Source organism: Gossypium hirsutum, chromosome A06 (assembly GCF_007990345.1).
Source record: "Gossypium hirsutum isolate 1008001.06 chromosome A06, Gossypium_hirsutum_v2.1, whole genome shotgun sequence".
Classification (NCBI taxonomy): domain Eukaryota; kingdom Viridiplantae; phylum Streptophyta; class Magnoliopsida; order Malvales; family Malvaceae; genus Gossypium; species Gossypium hirsutum.
In genome coordinates, this window is record NC_053429.1 from 105042005 (window position 1) to 105061476 (window position 19472).

Here is a 19472-nt window from a genome sequence, read left to right on the forward strand (position 1 = left end):
AAGCTAATTACACATGTATATTATTAAAATATATCAAAGGGAGCTTCAATAACACATTATTTACATATGTACTTACCTCAATAAAAAATGATGAAGACGAGCTTAATACTCCTAAACTTTGTTCTTACCCCGATCAAGACCAGAATCACGTTTCTCTTGTTCTAAATTAATAAAATTCATTTATTTCATCAGCATATCAATTTAGAACCCGAAAGTTCATAATTGGGAAAAATGACTATTTTTTCCCTAGACTTCCATAATTGACCATTTTACCCCTATGCTCAGAAATTGATTTTTATCAAATTGTTTCATATTATAAGCCTAGCTGATTACCTTTTATACTAGAAGCAATCCAAAATTTCCATTATTTCTCACGTTTATCAATAAATTTCCAACTTATGCAAAATAGTCCCTATTAGGGTTTTCATGAAAAATCCCTTCATAAAAGTTGTTTATTACACATGTAATACTCATATTCTTCCATAAAATTTCAAAAAACTACACATATGCTTTCATGGAAAAACCCTAATCCCCTTCATAGAAAGCTTATGTTACAAGGAGTCCAAAAACACAAAAATCATCAAGAATAACCTTATAAATGACTTAATTGTAAGAGATGTTAATGGCTGATATTTTAAGCTCTAAAAACCCCCCTTTTGAAGATTAAAATCGATTGAAGAAGAAGAAATAAAAAGATGAAGCCCTTTTTTTGTTTTATTTTATTTAAAACTAGTCAAAATTGGTGACCACAACACCACCTAATTTTGACTTTCCTATCAATTTGTCCCCCTATGGCCGGCCACCCTATTCTCTAAGGGTCTAATTGCCATTTAAGGCCCCCAATTTAGGTTTTTAGCTAATTGACACTCTTATCTAACAAAATAGGACTTTTTCACTTTAAAAGATTTTGTATTTTTTCACAATTAGGCAAACAATCGCTAAAATTAATTCACCAAAATTTCCATGTACTTATCTAATCATGCTACAATCCATAAAAAGATATTTAAAATAATTTCCTCGACCTCAGTTTAGTGGTTTCAAAATCACTTTTCTGATTAGCCCCAAAATTGGGCTGTTACAATTCTCTCCCTTTAGGAATTTTCATCCTCGAAAATCTTACCAGTAAAAAGGTTTGGGTATTGGATTTTCATGATCTCGTTGAGCTCCCATATGGTCTCTTCAACCCCATGTTGCTCCCTAATACATTCACAGGGAGAACACTCTTACTTCTCAGTTGCTTAACCTCTCGAGCTAGGATCTTAACAGGTTCCTCACCATCGGACATAATTGGATGAATCTCAACCTCTATTGGCGCAATCACATGTGAAGGGTCTGATCTATATCGACGTAGCATGGATACATAAAACACATCGTGAATCTTTTCCAATTCTAGTGGTAAGGCCAATCGATAGGCAATCGACCCTACTCTCTCGGTAACTTCATAGGGTTCTATGAAATTAGGACTCAACTTTCCTCTTCTACCAAATCTAAGAACTTTTCTTCATGGGGATACTTTCAAAAACACTTGATTGCCAACTTGAAATTTGATCTCTTTCCGTTTCAAATCCGTACAAGATTTCTGCCTATCAGAGGTGGCCTTTAAATAGTCGTGAATCACTTTAACTTTCTCTTTAGTCTCCTTAACTAGATCGACCCTATGAATCTGACTTTCTCTGAGCTCGGTCTAAAATAAGGGCGTTCAACACTTTCTGTGACACCCCTAACTTGACCCTAGTCGGAAAGTGGTTTCGGGACCATAAAACCGAGTTACAAAAATAATTAATTGTTATATTCTATGCTTATTATTTGTGAATAAGTATGTGTGAAAATTTCATGCTTTAATTTTGTCATTTGGATGTGAAATTAGCTAAAAAGGACATATTTGAGAAACTTTAAAAATATGATTGGCAAATGTCCAAGTGATTAAAATGTTAAACTACTAAAGTTGTGGACTTGCATGTCAAATAGCCCACTTTTAATATTAGTGGACGGTAATGATGTTATGATTTTGGCATTATGTGTATATTATATTTATTAAGTAATATTTAATAGTTTATATTATAAAATACATAAATTTTATTAAAGAGGACTTAGTTGTAAATTTTTAAAAGGGTGGTAGTTAGATTTTAAAGTGACCAAACCTTAAGGTTTATTATTGTGCAGGATTTGCATGCTTATTTGACCATTTTCTATCCATGTTTACGGTAGTGGGGGTTGTTATGATGCATTATGTATTTTAAATTAATAAATTATATATTTATAATATGTTATAATTAAAATTTGATAAAATAAAAGTGAATATGGTGATAAAAACAAGGTGAGCTTCATAGCCTTCATTTGAGCCAGAACTAAAGAAAACAAATAGGAGAAGAAGCTTTGGATATTCAGTCTACAGAAGGGCTAAAATTCAAGTTCAAGCTCAATAGCATAGAGGGGCAATTTTGGATAAAGAGAAAGTAAATGAATAGCCGTGGATATCTAGTCGTCGACCACTTCCGAGGTTGTGGATTCTGACTACCAGTTCGGGGATCATCAGCACTTCATCACACTATCTACCATTACGGCAACTATGTAATTAGACTTAGCTTATGGCATGTATAGGATAGACAATATAGTAGAATGATATTTTGACTATTGTATATAAGCCATATGAAAATGTCATCTTTTGAATGTTTACTTATAGAAGTTTAGATTTTATTCAAAAAAAAAGAAAAAAAAAGGTTTAAAATTTTATTCTTCTGATCTGATTCCTAATTTCTGGTAACACCTCATCCTATTCCGGCGACGGTTACGGGATAGGGGTGTTACATTTTATTGGTATCAGAGCTACGGTTTAGTCGATTCTAAGACTAACGTAGCACATGTGAGTCTAGCTATAGATGCCATAAAGTGATAAAATGATAGTGTGATGATTTCTGGCAGTTAAAAAGTGTTTTTCGTATAATAATAAATTTTGATCCTGAACGAGCTGTGGCAGATGGTATTCAGAGCATTGGAACATGCTTATGATGTGTCAAAATTGAGAAAAGAGTGAATTACGAATATGATATGCTATGTGAAATGTACTTGTTGATTTTGCTATGTGCCTTTTTCGAATGATGCAATGAATTTTATGATATGCATATATCATGTGCGAACTAGAAGTATAAGCCTTAAGGGATGTGATAAATTTAGTAAGTTTTGAGTAATTAAGTTTAGTATAAAAGTTAGAATGGCATGTTATAAAGGTATGATATATGAATCATGGCCCATTGATCTTACTTTACTCAAATTTGTTTACGAGATAGTTGTATATAAAGCATGTATCCGAATGATCATTAGAAAATAAACTGTGAGAATTAGGTGGATATGTGATCCTTGTATATATAGATTGAATATCAAATGAAAGTTATACATTATGTGCTTGTATACGAATAAAGCAAATGAAATGCCAATGTGATAAATTAGTGAAATGTATACTTGATGGATAAATATGCATAAAAGTTCAGTATGTTATATCCGAGCTAAGTCCCGAAGAGCATTCGTGCTGGTGATATATTCGGGCTAAGTCCCGAAGAGCATTCATGCTGGTGATGTATCTGGGCTAAGTTCCGAAGAGCATTCGTGCTGGTGATGTATCCGGGCTAAGTCCCGAAGAGCATTCGTGCTGGTGATATATCCGGGCTAAGTCCCGAAGAGCATTCGTGCTGGTGATGTATCCGGGCTAAGCCCCGAAGGCATTCGTGCTTGGACAAAATCTGAATTTGAGGTCCGAAGGCCTTTGTGCTGAAATTATTTATGGGTTAAAGTTCTGCAGGCCTTGTACTGGTGATGTGTATTCGGGTCTTCGGGCCTAGCAGGCTTAATGCCAGTGATTCGAGCCAAGTTTAATGTTCTTCATTAGATGAATTCAAAGTTAAATGAAAAGATATGTTTAAAAGTGTACATACTTGATGTTTATAGACTTGGTTAAGTCATTTCAATGTGTGACAACAAATGAATAGGGGCACTATGTGTGCAAATGATTAGAGGCACTGAGAGTGCGAGTTCTTCAACCGAGCACTATATGTGTGAGATCGGTCAGTAGACATTAAGTGAGTAAAACAAGATTAATGTAAGACCTCGTAGGGAACGAAGGCATTGAGTTAAGATGGTGGATATGTTATTAAGAAATGAATTCATGTTATAAATGTGTTACGGATTTAGTCTATGGGATGCTTGGTATATGAATTGCTAAATGACCCCAATTTTTGTTAATCATGTTCAAGAAATTATTTCGATTAAGTCCAACATTTGGAAGTCTATAAGAATTTTTGATGAATGCTGATAATTTTGGATATATGGGTTATGTACTAAAATAAATCCCATGCCGGTATACTATATGAGGATTTATGCCTAATCGACTGTATACGGATAGCATTAACGGTGATTGAATGTGCTGAACGAATTAAATGTTCAGGTATGTAGAAGTTGATTTTCTGTCGGAAACAGGTTAAGTTGATTATTGAGATATGATGGAGTTATAAAGGATATTTATTGAGATGTTTGAGTATATGTGTACTTTCGGTGAGCTTACAGCTTATACATGAATGAAAATGTGGGTTACGAATATGTGGGTTGATGATATGAATTATACATGTTAATATGTGCTTTATATGTGTTTGAAATGCAATTGTGAATTAAATTAAGAGATTATTGCTTATGAAATCAAAAAAATGAGATATATGTGCATACTTGTAGAAATGTTTATGTATTTGTTTTAAGATAAGAAAATGATTTTATAAATCGTTGCGAAATTAGTAATGAATTACAATTGCTATCGATGAGCTAATGTTTATAGGGATATAATTCCATAAAAGGGCATTGGTAGAAATTTTCGGGGACGAAAATCCCTAAAACGGGGGGGGGGAGTTGTGACACCCCTAACTTGACCCTAGTCGGAAAGTGGTTTCGGGACCACAAAACCGAGTTACAAAAATAATTAATTGTTATATTCTATGCTTATTATTTGTGAATAAGTATGTGTGAAAATTTCATGCTTTAATTTTGTCATTTGGATGTGAAATTAGCTAAAAAGGACATATTTGAGAAACTTTAAAAATATGATTGGCAAATGTCCAAGTGATTAAAATGTTAAACTACTAAAGTTGTGGACTTGCATGTCAAATGGCCCACTTTTAATATTAGTGGACGGTAATGTTGTTATGATTTTGGCATTATGTGTATATTATATTTAGTAAGAAATCTTTAATAGTTTATATTATAAAATACATAAATTTTATTAAAGAGGACTTAGTTGTAAATTTTTAAAAGGGTGGTAGTTAGATTTTAAAGTGACCAAACTTTAAGGTTTATTATTGTGGAGGATTTGCATGCTTATTTGACCATTTTCTATCCATGTTCACGGTAGTGGGGGTTGTTATGATGCATTATGTGTTTTAAATTAATAAATTATATATTTATAATATGTTATAATTAAAATTTGATAAAATAAAAGTGAATATGGTGATAAAAACAAGGTGAGCTTCATAGCCTTCATTTGAGCCGGAACTAAAGAAAACAAATAGGAGAAGAAGCTTTGGATATTCGGTCTACAGAAGGGCTAAAATTCAAGTTCAAGCTCAATAGCATAGAGGGGCAATTTTGGATAAAGAGAAAGTAAACGAATAGCCGTGGATATCTAGTCGTCGACCACTTCCGAGGTTATGGATTCTGACTACCAGTTCGGGGATCATCAGCACTTCGTCACACTATCTACCATTACGGCAACTATGTAATTAGACTTAGCTTATGGCATGTATAGGATAGACAATATAGTAGAATGATATTTTGACTATTGTATATAAGCCATATGAAAATGGCATCTTTTGAATGTTTACTTATAGAAGTTTAGATTTTATTCAAAAAAAAAAAAGGTTTAAAATTTTATTCTTCTGATCTGATTCCGAATTTCTGGTAACGCCTCATCCTATTCCGGCGACGGTTACGGGATAGGGGTGTTACATTTTCGCCCATATAAAGCCTTATAAGGCGCCATTTTAAAACTCGAATGATAGCTATTATTGTAGGTGAATTCAACCAATGATAAGTACCTTTCCAACTACATTGAAATTTGAGAACACAACACCGCAACATGTCTTCTAAAATCTGAATCACTCTTTCCAACTGACCATCGGTTTGCGGGTGAAATGCTGTGCTAAAACTCAACTTTGTTCCCAATGCCTCTTGTAACTTTTTCCAAAACCTCAAGGTAAATCTTGGGTCCCTATCTAAAATAATTGACAAGGGAACCCCGTATAGTCTCACAATTTCAGAAACGTACAAGTCAGCAAATCTCTCAAGGGAGTAGTCGATACGCACTGGTATGAAATGTGACGACTTTTTTAGCCTATCCACAATAACCCAAACATCATCCTTTTTTGGAGGGTTACCGGCAAACCCGTCATGAAATCTATAGTAATTCGATCCCATTTCCACTCAGGGACCATGATAGGCTAAAGTAGACCCGAAAGTATTTGGTGTTCAGCCTTCACTTCCTGACACACAAGACACTTGGAAACGAACTCTAAAATGTCTTTTTTTCATTTCTGGACAAGAATACATTTTCTTCAAATCGTTATACATTTTCGTACTCCTAGGGTGTACTAATAAACAACCACTATGTGCCTCATCTAATATCTTCCAAATCAATTCGGTGTCCTTAGGAACACAAATCCTATCCCGAAATCTCAAGCAACTGTCGGAATCGATCCGAAAATCCGATTCAACATCCGATTCGCATAGGGTTTTCTTGGATAGTAATTCTCTATCACTCTTCTGAGCCTCAAAAATTTCTTGAAGAAACATAAGTCTAGCTTTTAGCTTTGCTAGAACCGAACCATCCTTTGACAAGATCAAATGGGTATTCATTGCTCTTAAAGAAAACAATGATTTTCTACTTAATGCATCGGCGACCACGTTCGCTTTTCCCGGATTGTAATCTATAATCAACTCATAATCTTTTAATAGTTCCAACCATATACGTTGCCTCAGATTTAAATCCTTTTGGGTCATCAAGTACTTAAGACTTTTATGATCGAAGTATACATGGCATATCTCTCTGAACAAATAATGTCGCTAGATCTTCAGAGCAAATACTATGGCGGCCAACTCTAGGTCGTGTGTCGGATAGTTCTTCTTGTGAGGTTTCAATTGTCTCGAGGCATAAGCCACAACTTTTCCCTTTTGCATAAGTACACATCCCAGCCCATTCAAAGAAGCATCGCTATAAATCACAAACTCTTGTCCTGATTCGGGTTGTACTAGTTCGCGAGCCTCAGTCAACAACACCTTCAACTTCTCAAAACTCTACTGATACTTATCTGACCATTCAAACTTAACTTCTTTTTGAAGCAACCTTGTCATGGGAGTCATAATTATAGAGAATTCCTTTACAAATCGCCTATAATAATCGACCAACCTTAAAAAGCTCCTAACTTCAGTCACATTCTTTGGTGATTCCTATTCAACAATAGTAGAAACTTTGCTGGGATCAACCCTAATACCATCACTCGAAACAATATGGCTTAAAAAGATGACTTCTCTAAGCCAAAACTCACTTTTATTAAATTTGGTATACAACTTATTGTCCCTTAGAGTTTGCAAAATGGTTCTCAAGTGTTCGTCATGTTCTACCCTGTCTCTAGAGTATATCAGGATATCATCAATGAATACAACTACAAACTTATCTAGATATGGCTGAAATACTCTATGCATTAAATCCATAAACACAGCGGAAGCATTTGCTAAGCTGAAAGGCAGGACATAGTGGCCATACAGTGTCCTAAAGGCAGTTTTAGGCACATCTACTTCTTTAACTCGTAGTTGATAGTAGCCAGATCTCGAGTCTATCTTAGAAAACCATGCTGCTCCCTTCAGTTGGTCAAACAAGTCGTCAATTCGCGGCAACAAATATTTGTTCTTGATCATCCTCATATTTAGTACCGATAATCTATGCACAACCTCATAGATCCATCTTTATTTTTCACAAATAACACCGGAGCACCCCACAGTGAAAAGCTTGGTCTCACAAAACCCTTGCCGGTCAAATCTTGCAACTGTGACTTTAATTCTTTTAGCTCAGTCGGGGCCATCCGATACGGAGCAATCAAAATAGGCGTGGTCCCTGGCATTAACTCTATACCAAATTCAACCTCTCTATTAGGGGGTAACTGCAATGTGCTCACGCCCGAGACCGTCGCCAAAGTCGAGCTTGAGGTGTTACTAAACTTAATTTATCACTTAAAGAATTTTAACTCATTTATTCCAACTTTCGCAATAAACTGTCAATCTGCGACATAGTAGCTTAAAAATTCATATCTCGAGTTTCGAAACTCAAAATTAAGATCCATAAATTTTCCTTGAAACTATACTCATATATATAACTAATAATTGTTTTTCTATAATTTTTTGTTTGGCCAATTAGTACATTTTATTACTTAAAGTTTACCCTATTTCAGCATTCGACTGCTTTGACCCCTATTCACTACAAACCACTTTTCTCTTTGTACAGAACTCAAAAGACTATGATGTTTGTTTCTCTTAAAATTAGACTCAATAAGGAATCTTTAAATATAAAGAATGACTTCTAATTAATTTTTTACAATTTTTGATGAATTTCCAAAATAAAAATAGGGGATTCAGAAATTGCTCTGGCCCTATTTAACAAAAAGTTAAATATCTTATAACATATAACTCATTTACCTATTTCGTTTCATTCATATGAAAATATACTCATCAACCTTCGATTCCATAACTTCTTCATCATTTAATTCCATTTCTACTATTTTTAGTGATTTTTCAAATTCACGTCATTGCTGCGATAATATTCTGTTTTATAGCAAATTTTACTTTACTATAGAATTTCATGGACTAAATAACATTTTAAATATACATGACATCAAATATGATTTAGATTGGCCATTCCAATGGCTAATCATTTACAAACCATTTTCTTACCAAACCATAACCATATCATAAGATCATTTACACAAAGTGAGTATAGTGCTATACATGCCACACTCAAAATATACAAGCCATTTTACCAATTTAGGGCTTCGGATAGTGTGAATGAGCTTTCGACCTATCCTGATTCTCAAGCCGACTTGTCAAAACTACAAAGAATGAAAAGGAGGGAGTAAGTATTAATGCTTAGTAAGTTCACATGCAAATAACAAGTAACATGATCATGCAATCCAACATAAACATCATTACGACACACATATTATAAGAATACTTACTATCTTACCAAGATATTTGTCTTACCAAATTCTCAACCAAGGATTAAATTCATACATGTCCATTTTCACTTCTTCAACACATTCATCGTCGAATCACTTTCATTTTAAGTACTCTTCCTATTCTCTTAGGATTCTCCCATTGAACACATCGGAATATAATTTCGGATACGCGAATAGTGTGCACGTAAGTGCTATACTCATAGCTCAACAAGCTCAATAGCTTTTGAAATCTATGTAGTTAAGCTACCATGTAACCCGCCCATAAATGAACTCAGACTCAACTCAACGAGCTCGGATGCCTAGTTACATCTCACGAACTCGGACTCAACTCAACGAGTTCGGAACTCAACCATTCTAGTGACATGTCACTTGTACCCTAATCTATTCCCAAGGTTCAAACGGGATTCTTCTCAATTACACATTTTGATCGCCTTCTTCGAAATATAGAAACCGGTATTTGCTAGCATCTCATACTTATCAAGTTGTTCATATAATTTGCATATTACCTAACAATAATTCACAAAGCATAATATTTCATGGTAATAAATATCATATCATATAAATAACATTAAATCACTTAAAATAAAAATTATGTTACTTTATTTACACATGAACTTACCTCAATACAGCCTATTCCTCGTAAACTTTATTTTTCCCTTGATCAGGAGTTGAATCTTGTTTCTCTTGATCTATAATACCAAATTAATTTATTTAATACATACATTCATCAAAATAGCCCCTAATATGAACTTTGGCAAAATTACCATTTTGCCCCTAAACTTTCACATATTTACACTTTTTCCCCAAGGCTCGTAAATTAAACCTCATCCTATTTTATTATGTTTTATGACATGCTGATCATTTTTACCTTCTATAGCAACATCAAATTCACACTCTTACATGTACTTATGAATATTAGGTATTTTTACCGAGTAAGGCCTTTTACTCGTTTTCAGTTAAAACCGAGTAGCACAAGTTGTCTAGCATAATTTAAAACCTCTTATTCTATCATAAAACACCAAAATACACAAATTTCACCTATGGGTATTTTTCTAAAAATGAACCCTAGGTTGAATATTGCTAGCATAAGCTAAATCGAGCTACCAGGATTCCAAAAACATAAAAATCATTAAAAACGAGGCTTGAAATCACTTACTATGAAGCTTGGAAGTTGAAGAAACCCTAGCTATGGAGAGAGGTAAGGTTTGGCCAAGGTAAGAAGAAGATGAACACATTTTGGCCTTAATTTCCCTTTTAATTAATTTTAATTACAAAATGACCAAAATACCCTTAATACCTTTCTTTGAAAATTTTCATGTACAAGCCCATTTTTGTCCAAAATTTTAGAAATTGGTCAAATTGCTATTTAAGACCTCCTCATTAATATTCCAAAGCAATTTCATACTAAAAACTTCTAGAATACAAGTTTTGCAAATTATTCAATTTAGTCCCTAATTTCAACTTAAGCACTTTATGTATAGAATTTCGTCACGAAATTTTCACACAATCATGAAATCATATCATAAACCACAAAATAATTATAAAATAATTATTTCTATCTCGAATTTGTGGTCATGAAACCACTATTCCGGTTAGGCCCTAATTCGGGATATTACAGCTCTCCCCCCTTTAAGGATTTTCGTCCTCGAAAATCTTACCAGTAAACAGGTGTGGGTATTGATTTCTCATGGTTTCCTCAAGTTCCCATGTAGTCTCTTCTACCCCGTGCTTTTGCCACAATACTTTCACGAGAGCGACACTTTTATTTCTTAGTTGCTTGGCCTCTTGAGCTAAAATTTTAATCGGTTCTTCTTCGTAAGTCATATCCGGTCGTAGCTCAATTTCTGTCGGTGAAATTATATGTGAAGGATCTGAACGATACCGATGTAGCATAGATACGTTGAACACATCATGCATCTTTCGTAATTCAGATGGAAATGCTAACCGATAAGCTACTGGTCCAACTTTTTCAATTATTTCATACGGTCCAATAAAATGCGGACTCAACTTGCCCTTCCGTCTGAATCTAAGAACTTTCTTCCATGGAGACACTTTTAAAAATACCTTATCACCAACTTGAAACTCGATTTCCTTTCGTTTCAAATCCGCATAAGATGTTTGTCTATCCGAAGCAGCTTTCAAGCAATCTCGAATCACTTTCACTTTTTCTTCGGTTTCTTTTATTAGATCAACTCCATAAATCTGATTTTCCTTGAGTTCAGTCCAATACAATAGCGTCTGACATTTACGACCATACAATGCTTCATAAGGTGCCATCTTCAAACTCGTCTGATAACTATTATTATAAGCAAATTCCACCAACGGTAAGTACTTTTCCCAACTTCCTTGGAACTCCAACACGCAACATCTGAGCATGTCTTCAAGAATCTGGATTACTCTCTCTGATTGTCCATCAGTTTGTGGATGAAAGGCAGTGCTGAAATTTCACTTCGTACCTAATTCCTCTTGCAACTTTTTGCCAAAACCGTGAAGTAAATCTCGGATCTCTATCCGAAATGATTGACAAAGGTATTCCGTGAAGTCTAACAATCTCACTGATATACAATTCAGCTAACTTATTAAGAGAATAATCCATACGTACCGGAATAAAATGAGCCGATTTAGTCAGTCTGTCAACTATTACCCAGATGGCATCTTTCTTCCCTGGAGTTAACGGCAACCCTGATACAAAATCCATAGTAATCCGATCCCATTTCCATTCAAGAACCATGATAGGCTGGAGTAGTCCAGAAGGTACTTGGTGTTCAGTTTTCACTTGTTGACAAATTAAGCACTTTGATACAAACTTGGAGATATCTCTTTTCATTCCACTCCACCAATACATTTTCTTCAAGTCATTATACATTTTCGTACTGCCCGGGTGAATAGCCAAATAACCATTATGTGCTTCATGCAAAATCTTTTGAATCAACTCATCATTTTTCAGTACACAAATCCGATTTTTAAACATCAGGCAACCATCAGAACCGATTCTGAAATCTGACCTTGTATCAACCTCACATTGTTTTCTTTTGGCTTGCAAATCTTCATCGCCTTTCTGAGCTTCACAAATCTCTTGTAAAAACATCGATCTTGCTCTTAACTCTGCTAGAATTGAACCATCATCTGATATTTTTAACTGAGTGTTCATAGCTCTCAAAGCAAATAGCAACTTTCTACTCAAAGCATCGGCAACCACATTTGCTGTTCCCGGATGATAGTCAATAACAAGCTCGTAATCTTTCAATAACTCCAACCACCTTCATTGTCTCAAATTCAAGTCTTTTTGTGACATCAAGTACTTAAGACTTTTGTGGTCGGTATATACTCGACACTTTTCACCATACAGATAATGTCGCTAAATCTTCAAAGCAAACACTATAGCAGCCAATTCCAAATCATGAGTTGGATAATTCCTTTCGTGAGATTTTAATTGCCTCGAAGCATAAGCCACCACTTTTTCTTCTTGCATAAGTACACATCCTAAGCCATTTTGAGAAGCATCACTATACACCACAAATTCTTTACCTGATTCGGGTTGTACCAACACTGGTGCTTCTGTTAATAACTTTTTCAATTCTTCAAAACTCTGTTGACATTCTTCCGTCCACTCAAATTTAACATCCTTTCGGAGTAGTCTAGTCATAGGAGCAGCAATTATAGAAAATCCATTTACAAACCGCCGATAATACCCAGCTAGCCCCAAGAAACTTCTAACCTTGGTTACATTGTTCGGTGGTTTCCAATCAACAATGGTCGAAATTTTATTAGGATCAACTCGTATACCATCACCTGAAACAATATGACCCAAAAATCCAACTTCCCAAAGCCAAAATTCACTTTTACTAAACTGGGCATATAACTGCTTATTTCTCAAAGTTTGCAAAACTATCTTCAAGTGCTCAGCATGCGCTGTCTCATCTTTCGAATAAATTAAGATGTCATCTACAAATACCACAACAAATTTGTCCAAGTATGGCCGAAATATGCGATTAATCAAATCCATAAACACAGTAGGAGCATTTGTTAACCCGAATGGCATAACTAAAAATTCATAATGACCGTACCTTGTTCTAAAAGTAGTTTTAGGCACATCCGACTCTTTTACTCGTAGCTGGTAGTACCCAGATCTCAAGACAATCTTTGAAAACCATGTTGCTCCCTTCAGCTGATCAAACAAATCATCAATTCTCAGCAACGGATACTTGTTCTTGATTGTCACCTTGTTTAATTGCCGATAGTCAACACACAATATCATAGAACCATCCTTCTTCTTCACAAATAATACAGGAGCACCCCAAGGTGAAAAACTCGGTCTCACAAAGCCTTTGTCAGTCAACTCTTGCAACTGCGACTTTAATTCTTTCAACTCTGCTGGTGCCATTCTATACGGAGCAATCGAGATCGGAGCTGTTCCCGGTATCAATTCAATACCAAATTCTACTTCCCTGACTAGAGGCAAACCCGGTAACTCTTCTGGAAATACATCTGCGAACTCACACACAATCGACACTGATTCAACTTTCCTTTCAATTTCTTTTGTATTAAGCACATATGCCAAATAAGCTTCATAACCCTTCCTCAAATATCTCTGAGCCGACATCGAAGAAATCACACTAGATAATGCCTCTGATTTACCTGATTCAACCCGTAGAATTTTACCACTTTCACACTTTAATTCTATAACCTTTTCTTTGTAATTTACTATATCATCATGTAATGTCAACCAATCCATACCCAAAATAACATCAAATTCATCAAACGACAACAACAACAAGTCAGCCGGAAAGTAATGACCCCGAATCATTAGAGGAAATTTCTTGCATATTTTATCAACTATCACACATTTGCCTAATGGATTCGACACTCTAATCATAAATTTTGTGTACTCAACAGGTATATTAATACTAGACACCAATTTCATGCACACATATGAATGAGTAGAACCGGGATCAACCAAAGCAATAACATTAACATCATAAAGAGAAAATATACCAGAAATCACATCGGGTGATGAAGCATCTTCACGTGCCTTTATGGCATAAGTTCTAGCTGTAGCCCTTGCTTCAAGTTTAACTGCTGAATCTCTGACTACATTTTTGCTGCTTGCTTCATTTCCAGCTTTTCTCGAATATCTTCCCCTCGAGTCTGCACCACTAGCTTTTACAGTCTGAAAATTTTCTTTTTTCAACTCTCTCTGGGCTGTCTCTAATAAAATGATCCGGAGAACCACATCGAAAACATTCATTCGCTCTACATGGGCCAAAATGATTTCTACCACACCGCTAGCACTCGGGCTTAACAAATCTCGAATTCCCCACACTAGCCACGGAAGTAGTCTGAGATTTAAGACCCACATTTTGCTTCTTAGAATTTCCATATGATTGTCCGGCCGAAACCTGAGAACGAGGATTCATATTTCTAGATTTTCTAATTTGCTGTGAGAATGAACTACTAGTCGATCTTTTCTTCCAATTTCTAGTCTCAGCCTCTACTTTTTTCTTCTCTTTAATTAGTTCTTCAGCCTTGCAAGCCCGATCAACAAGTACTACCATTTCTTTTAATTCAAGAATCCCAACAAATACTTTGATGTCTTCATTGAGTCCGTCTTCAAATCGTCTGCACAATTTAGCCTCTGTAGTAATATATTCTCTAGCATACTTACTCAACCTGATGAACTCCCTTTCGTATTCAGTAACTATCATGTTGCCCTACTTCAACTCAAGAAACTCTTTACGCTTTTGATCAACAAATCTTTCACTGATGTATTTCTTCCGGAATTCTTCTTGAAAGAACTCCCAAGTTACTTTCTCTTTCGGTACTACTGAAATTAATATCTTCCACCAATGATAGGCTAAATCCCTCAAAAATGATATAGCACATTTCAAGCACTCCTCAGGTGTAGAAGACAATTCATCAAATACCCGAATAGAATTCTCAAGCCAAAACTCTGCTTTCTCGGCATCATTCTTCGGCCCCTTGCTTACGGATTCTGTCAACTGGAGTTCTATAAAATTTCATCAGATCCATACCTTGAGGCATCGGCGGTACAGGTTGAGGAATCGAGGGAGGTGGGGGAGGTTGTGCATTCGGGTTCGTACGAACGAACTCAGTTTACCAGGCATTCATCATCTGGAGAAAGGCTTCTCGAGTCTCTTCTCCTCCTTATTGACGAACAGTAGGAGTTGGATTTTCAGTCGGCACCGCCCCTTCAGCCGGAGCTGGTGCATTACTCTCTACGTCACAACCATAGCTGGATCGAGATCCATTTACTATAAAAAATCGTTTAAAAGGTCAGAAGTCGTCACACCATCACAATTTATAAATATATATATGGCATGGCATGTATAGCAAAACCTGTACATACAACATGTTAGTTCGAGAATCGACTAAACCTGCTCTGATACCATCAAATGTAACGCCCTCACTCCCAAGACCGTCGCCAGAGTCGAGCTTGAGGTGTTACTAAACTTAATTTAACACTTAAAGAATTTTAAATCATTTATTCCAACTTTCGTAATAAACTGTCAATCTGTGACACAGTAACTTAAAAATTCATATCTCGAGTTTTGAAACTCGAAATTAAGATCCAAAAATTTTCCCTAAAACTAGACTCATATATCTAACTACTAATATTTTGCTAGAATTTTTGGTTGGGCCAATTAGTACAGTTTATTAGTTAAAGTTTACCCTGTTTCAGCATTCAACTACTTTGATCCCTGTTCACTACAAATCACTTTTCCTTTCGTACAGAACTCAAAAGACTATTCTGTTTGTTTCTCTTAAAAATAGACTCAATAAGAAATCCGTACATATAAAGAATAACTTCTAATTATTTTTTTAAAATTTTTGGTGAATTTCCAAAGTTAGAACAGGGGATTCAAAAATTGCTCTGGCCCTGTTTCACAAAAACTTAAATATCTTATAAAATATAACTCATTTACCTATTTCGTTTCATCCATACGAAAACATACTCATCAACCTTTGATTCCATAGCTTTTTCATCATTTAATTCCATTTCTACTATTTTTAGTGATTTTTCAAATTCACATCATTGCTGCTGCAATATTACACGGCCATGTGGTGAACCATGTGTCACATACGGCCCAGACAAATGCCCGTGTGCCTACCCATGTGGACAACATAAGGCTATTTACCAAGCCTTTTTGTCACCCTTACTTATGTAATTTGGAAAAAAAATCACTCTATACTAACATAAGGGCACATCACATAGCCAAAATAACCACAATGGACAACATTTCATTTATTCATTTTACTCATTCATGAAAATATCATCATCTATTTATAAATCAAAATGAGTATTGACCATCATCCATGGCCTTATACAAAATAAGTATCATATTCATCATATGAGCCAACACGTTATGGCTAATTTACAACACACTAAACAAAAACTGGAGTCCCTATACATGTCAGAAAACAAAACAATGAAACTAGTTATAACAAGGTCTTGAGTGATAGTGTGATCGAAGCTTTTAATGTCACTAGATCCCCGATGCTAGCTTGGCGACACTATAAGGAAAGAAAAGAAAGGAGGGTAAGCGCGGGAGCTTAGTAAATACATATATGCAAATAAAATGTAATTATAAGAAAATCATATTCATCCAACGGTAGCTTGACATGCTTAAAAGATATAAATCACTTAATGTCTCCATCTCACTCTTCTTTTCATTCATGTAAACTTAATAACCTAGTTCTTTACTCAGGTCCTAACCATGAGTTCGTTATACATACCTCATCAAAGTATTTACCAACTAAATCTTTGGGTTACCCATTGAACTCTCGAAATATGTATGGTTACAGGAGGAATTTGCGTCTAAATGCCATATAAGAAATCAGAGCTACCTCGTGCTATGAAATGCTCACATTTGAGCTACTCACGGGCATTTCTATCAAGTTAAGACTCAGACCTCATAGCTATCATGTAACGTATGCTGATTGAGTCACTCACGGGTCTGTACACAAAGTCAGTACCCGGACCCACGTTACCTATAGCATTGATCTCATGAACTCAGACTCAACTCATGAGTTCAGACCACATAATTTTCATAACATGCCCCTTCATATCCTATGCTATGTCTAAGGTTCAACGAGGCTTCATATCTAATCGAACAGCATTGTATTTGCTCACATTGTAATTTACTTTCATAACATGTCATTTAAACTTTCATGACAACATTTATAATTTGATACATAACAACAATAAGCTAATTACACATGTATATTATTAAAATATATCAAAGGGAGCTTCAATACCACATTATTTACATATGTACTTACCTGGATACAAAATGATGAAGACAAGTTTAATCCTCGTAAACTTTGTTCTTACCCCAATCAAGATCTAAATCACATTTCTCTTGATCTAAATTAATAATATTCATTTATTTCATCAGCATATCAATTTAGACGCCCAAAAGTTCATAATTGGGCAAAATGACTATTTTGCCCCTAGAATTCCACAAATTAACCATTTTACCCCTATGCTCAAAAATCGATTTTTATCGAATTTCTTCAGAGTATAAACCTAGCTAATTACTGTTTATACTAGAAATAATCCAAAATTTCCATTATTTCTCACATTTATCAACAAATTTCCAACTTATGCAAAATAGTCCATATTAGGGTCTTCATGAAAAATCCCTTCATAAAAGTTGTTTATTACACATCTAATACTCATATTCTTCCATAAAATTTCAGAACATTACACATAAACATTTTGCAAAATAATCCCCTTCATAGAAAGCTTATGTTGTAAGGAGTCCAAAAATACAAAAATCATTAAGAATAACCTTATAAATGACTTACTTGTATGAGATGTTAATGGCTGATATTTTGAGCTCTGAAAACCCCCTTTTTGAATATGAAAATGGATTGAAGAAGAAGAAATAAAAAGATGAAGCCCAATTAATATAGTTTATTCATTGAAGTCTCCCCTATTCTGCTGTCTGACAGTTCTAACCCTTCTTCACTAAAAATTAATTATCTTCTCGTAAGGATTCGAATGATGTCCTCATTTGTGTCTATTGAAAATAGACTCATTCAGGATTCTAAACATATAAATTTAAGCCCCTAATTATTTTTATCCAATTTTTTTATGATTTTCCAAATTCAATACAGGGGAACCTGAAATCATTCTAACCTTGTCTCACAAAAGTTATTGTATCTCATGATTTACAATTCCATTGCTTACATAATTTCTTTTATAAGAAACTAGACTCAATAAGCTTTAATTTCATATTTTATTCATCCTCTAATTTGATTTCTACAATTTTTGGTGATTTTTCAAAGTTAAACTACTGCTGCTGCCCAAAACAGTTTTATTGCAAAATGTTGATTTCTATTTTGCCCCAAATTTCACAATTCATACAATTCAGTCCTTGCTCAATTAACCCCTCAATTAAGATAATTTTCTCAATTAATACTTTTTCTAGACATTATAATTTATTTCATAACTATTTAAATTCAAAATTTCCACATAAAACTCTAACTTCAAACTCTTTTACAATTAGGTCCTAAACATTCACTTTCTATTAAATTCTTTCAATAAAATCAGAATTTAAACAATTTAAAGCTCTAATTCCATGCCAAATCATCATATCTTCCAGCACTCATCCATAACGACTTCAAAAATTAGCCATGGAATAAAAAACTAATGAAATAGTAAGTTGGACCCAATTGTAAAGGTCCAAAAACATAAAAATTTCAAGGAGAAAGCAAGAATTAAACTTACATGAAGCTAGAGTATGAAAACCAGCTTCAACCCTCCTCCATGGTTGTTTTTCAGCTCATGAATATGAAGAGAAATAAAGAGAATTCTAGATATTCCAATTTAGTCCCATTTTTATTTAGCCCATTTTGGCAATTTTCCAATTTTACCCTTATTTCACCCATTTCCTGATTTTTCTCAGCTATTGCCACCCAAAATATCTCTTTTGGGCTTATTTGCATTTTAGGTCCTTCTTTATTTGACAATTGAGCTATTTAATCCTTTTAGCAACTTTTACACCTTTTTCAATTTAGTCCTTTCTATTTAATTAACCACCCAAACGTCAAAATTTTCTGACTAAATTTTATTACTACCTCACCAACACTCCATAAATATTTCTAAAAATATTTATGGCTCGATTTATGAAGTTTAGGTCTCGATACCTTATTCTCGACCCAATTTACCTAATTAATTATTTTAAATCA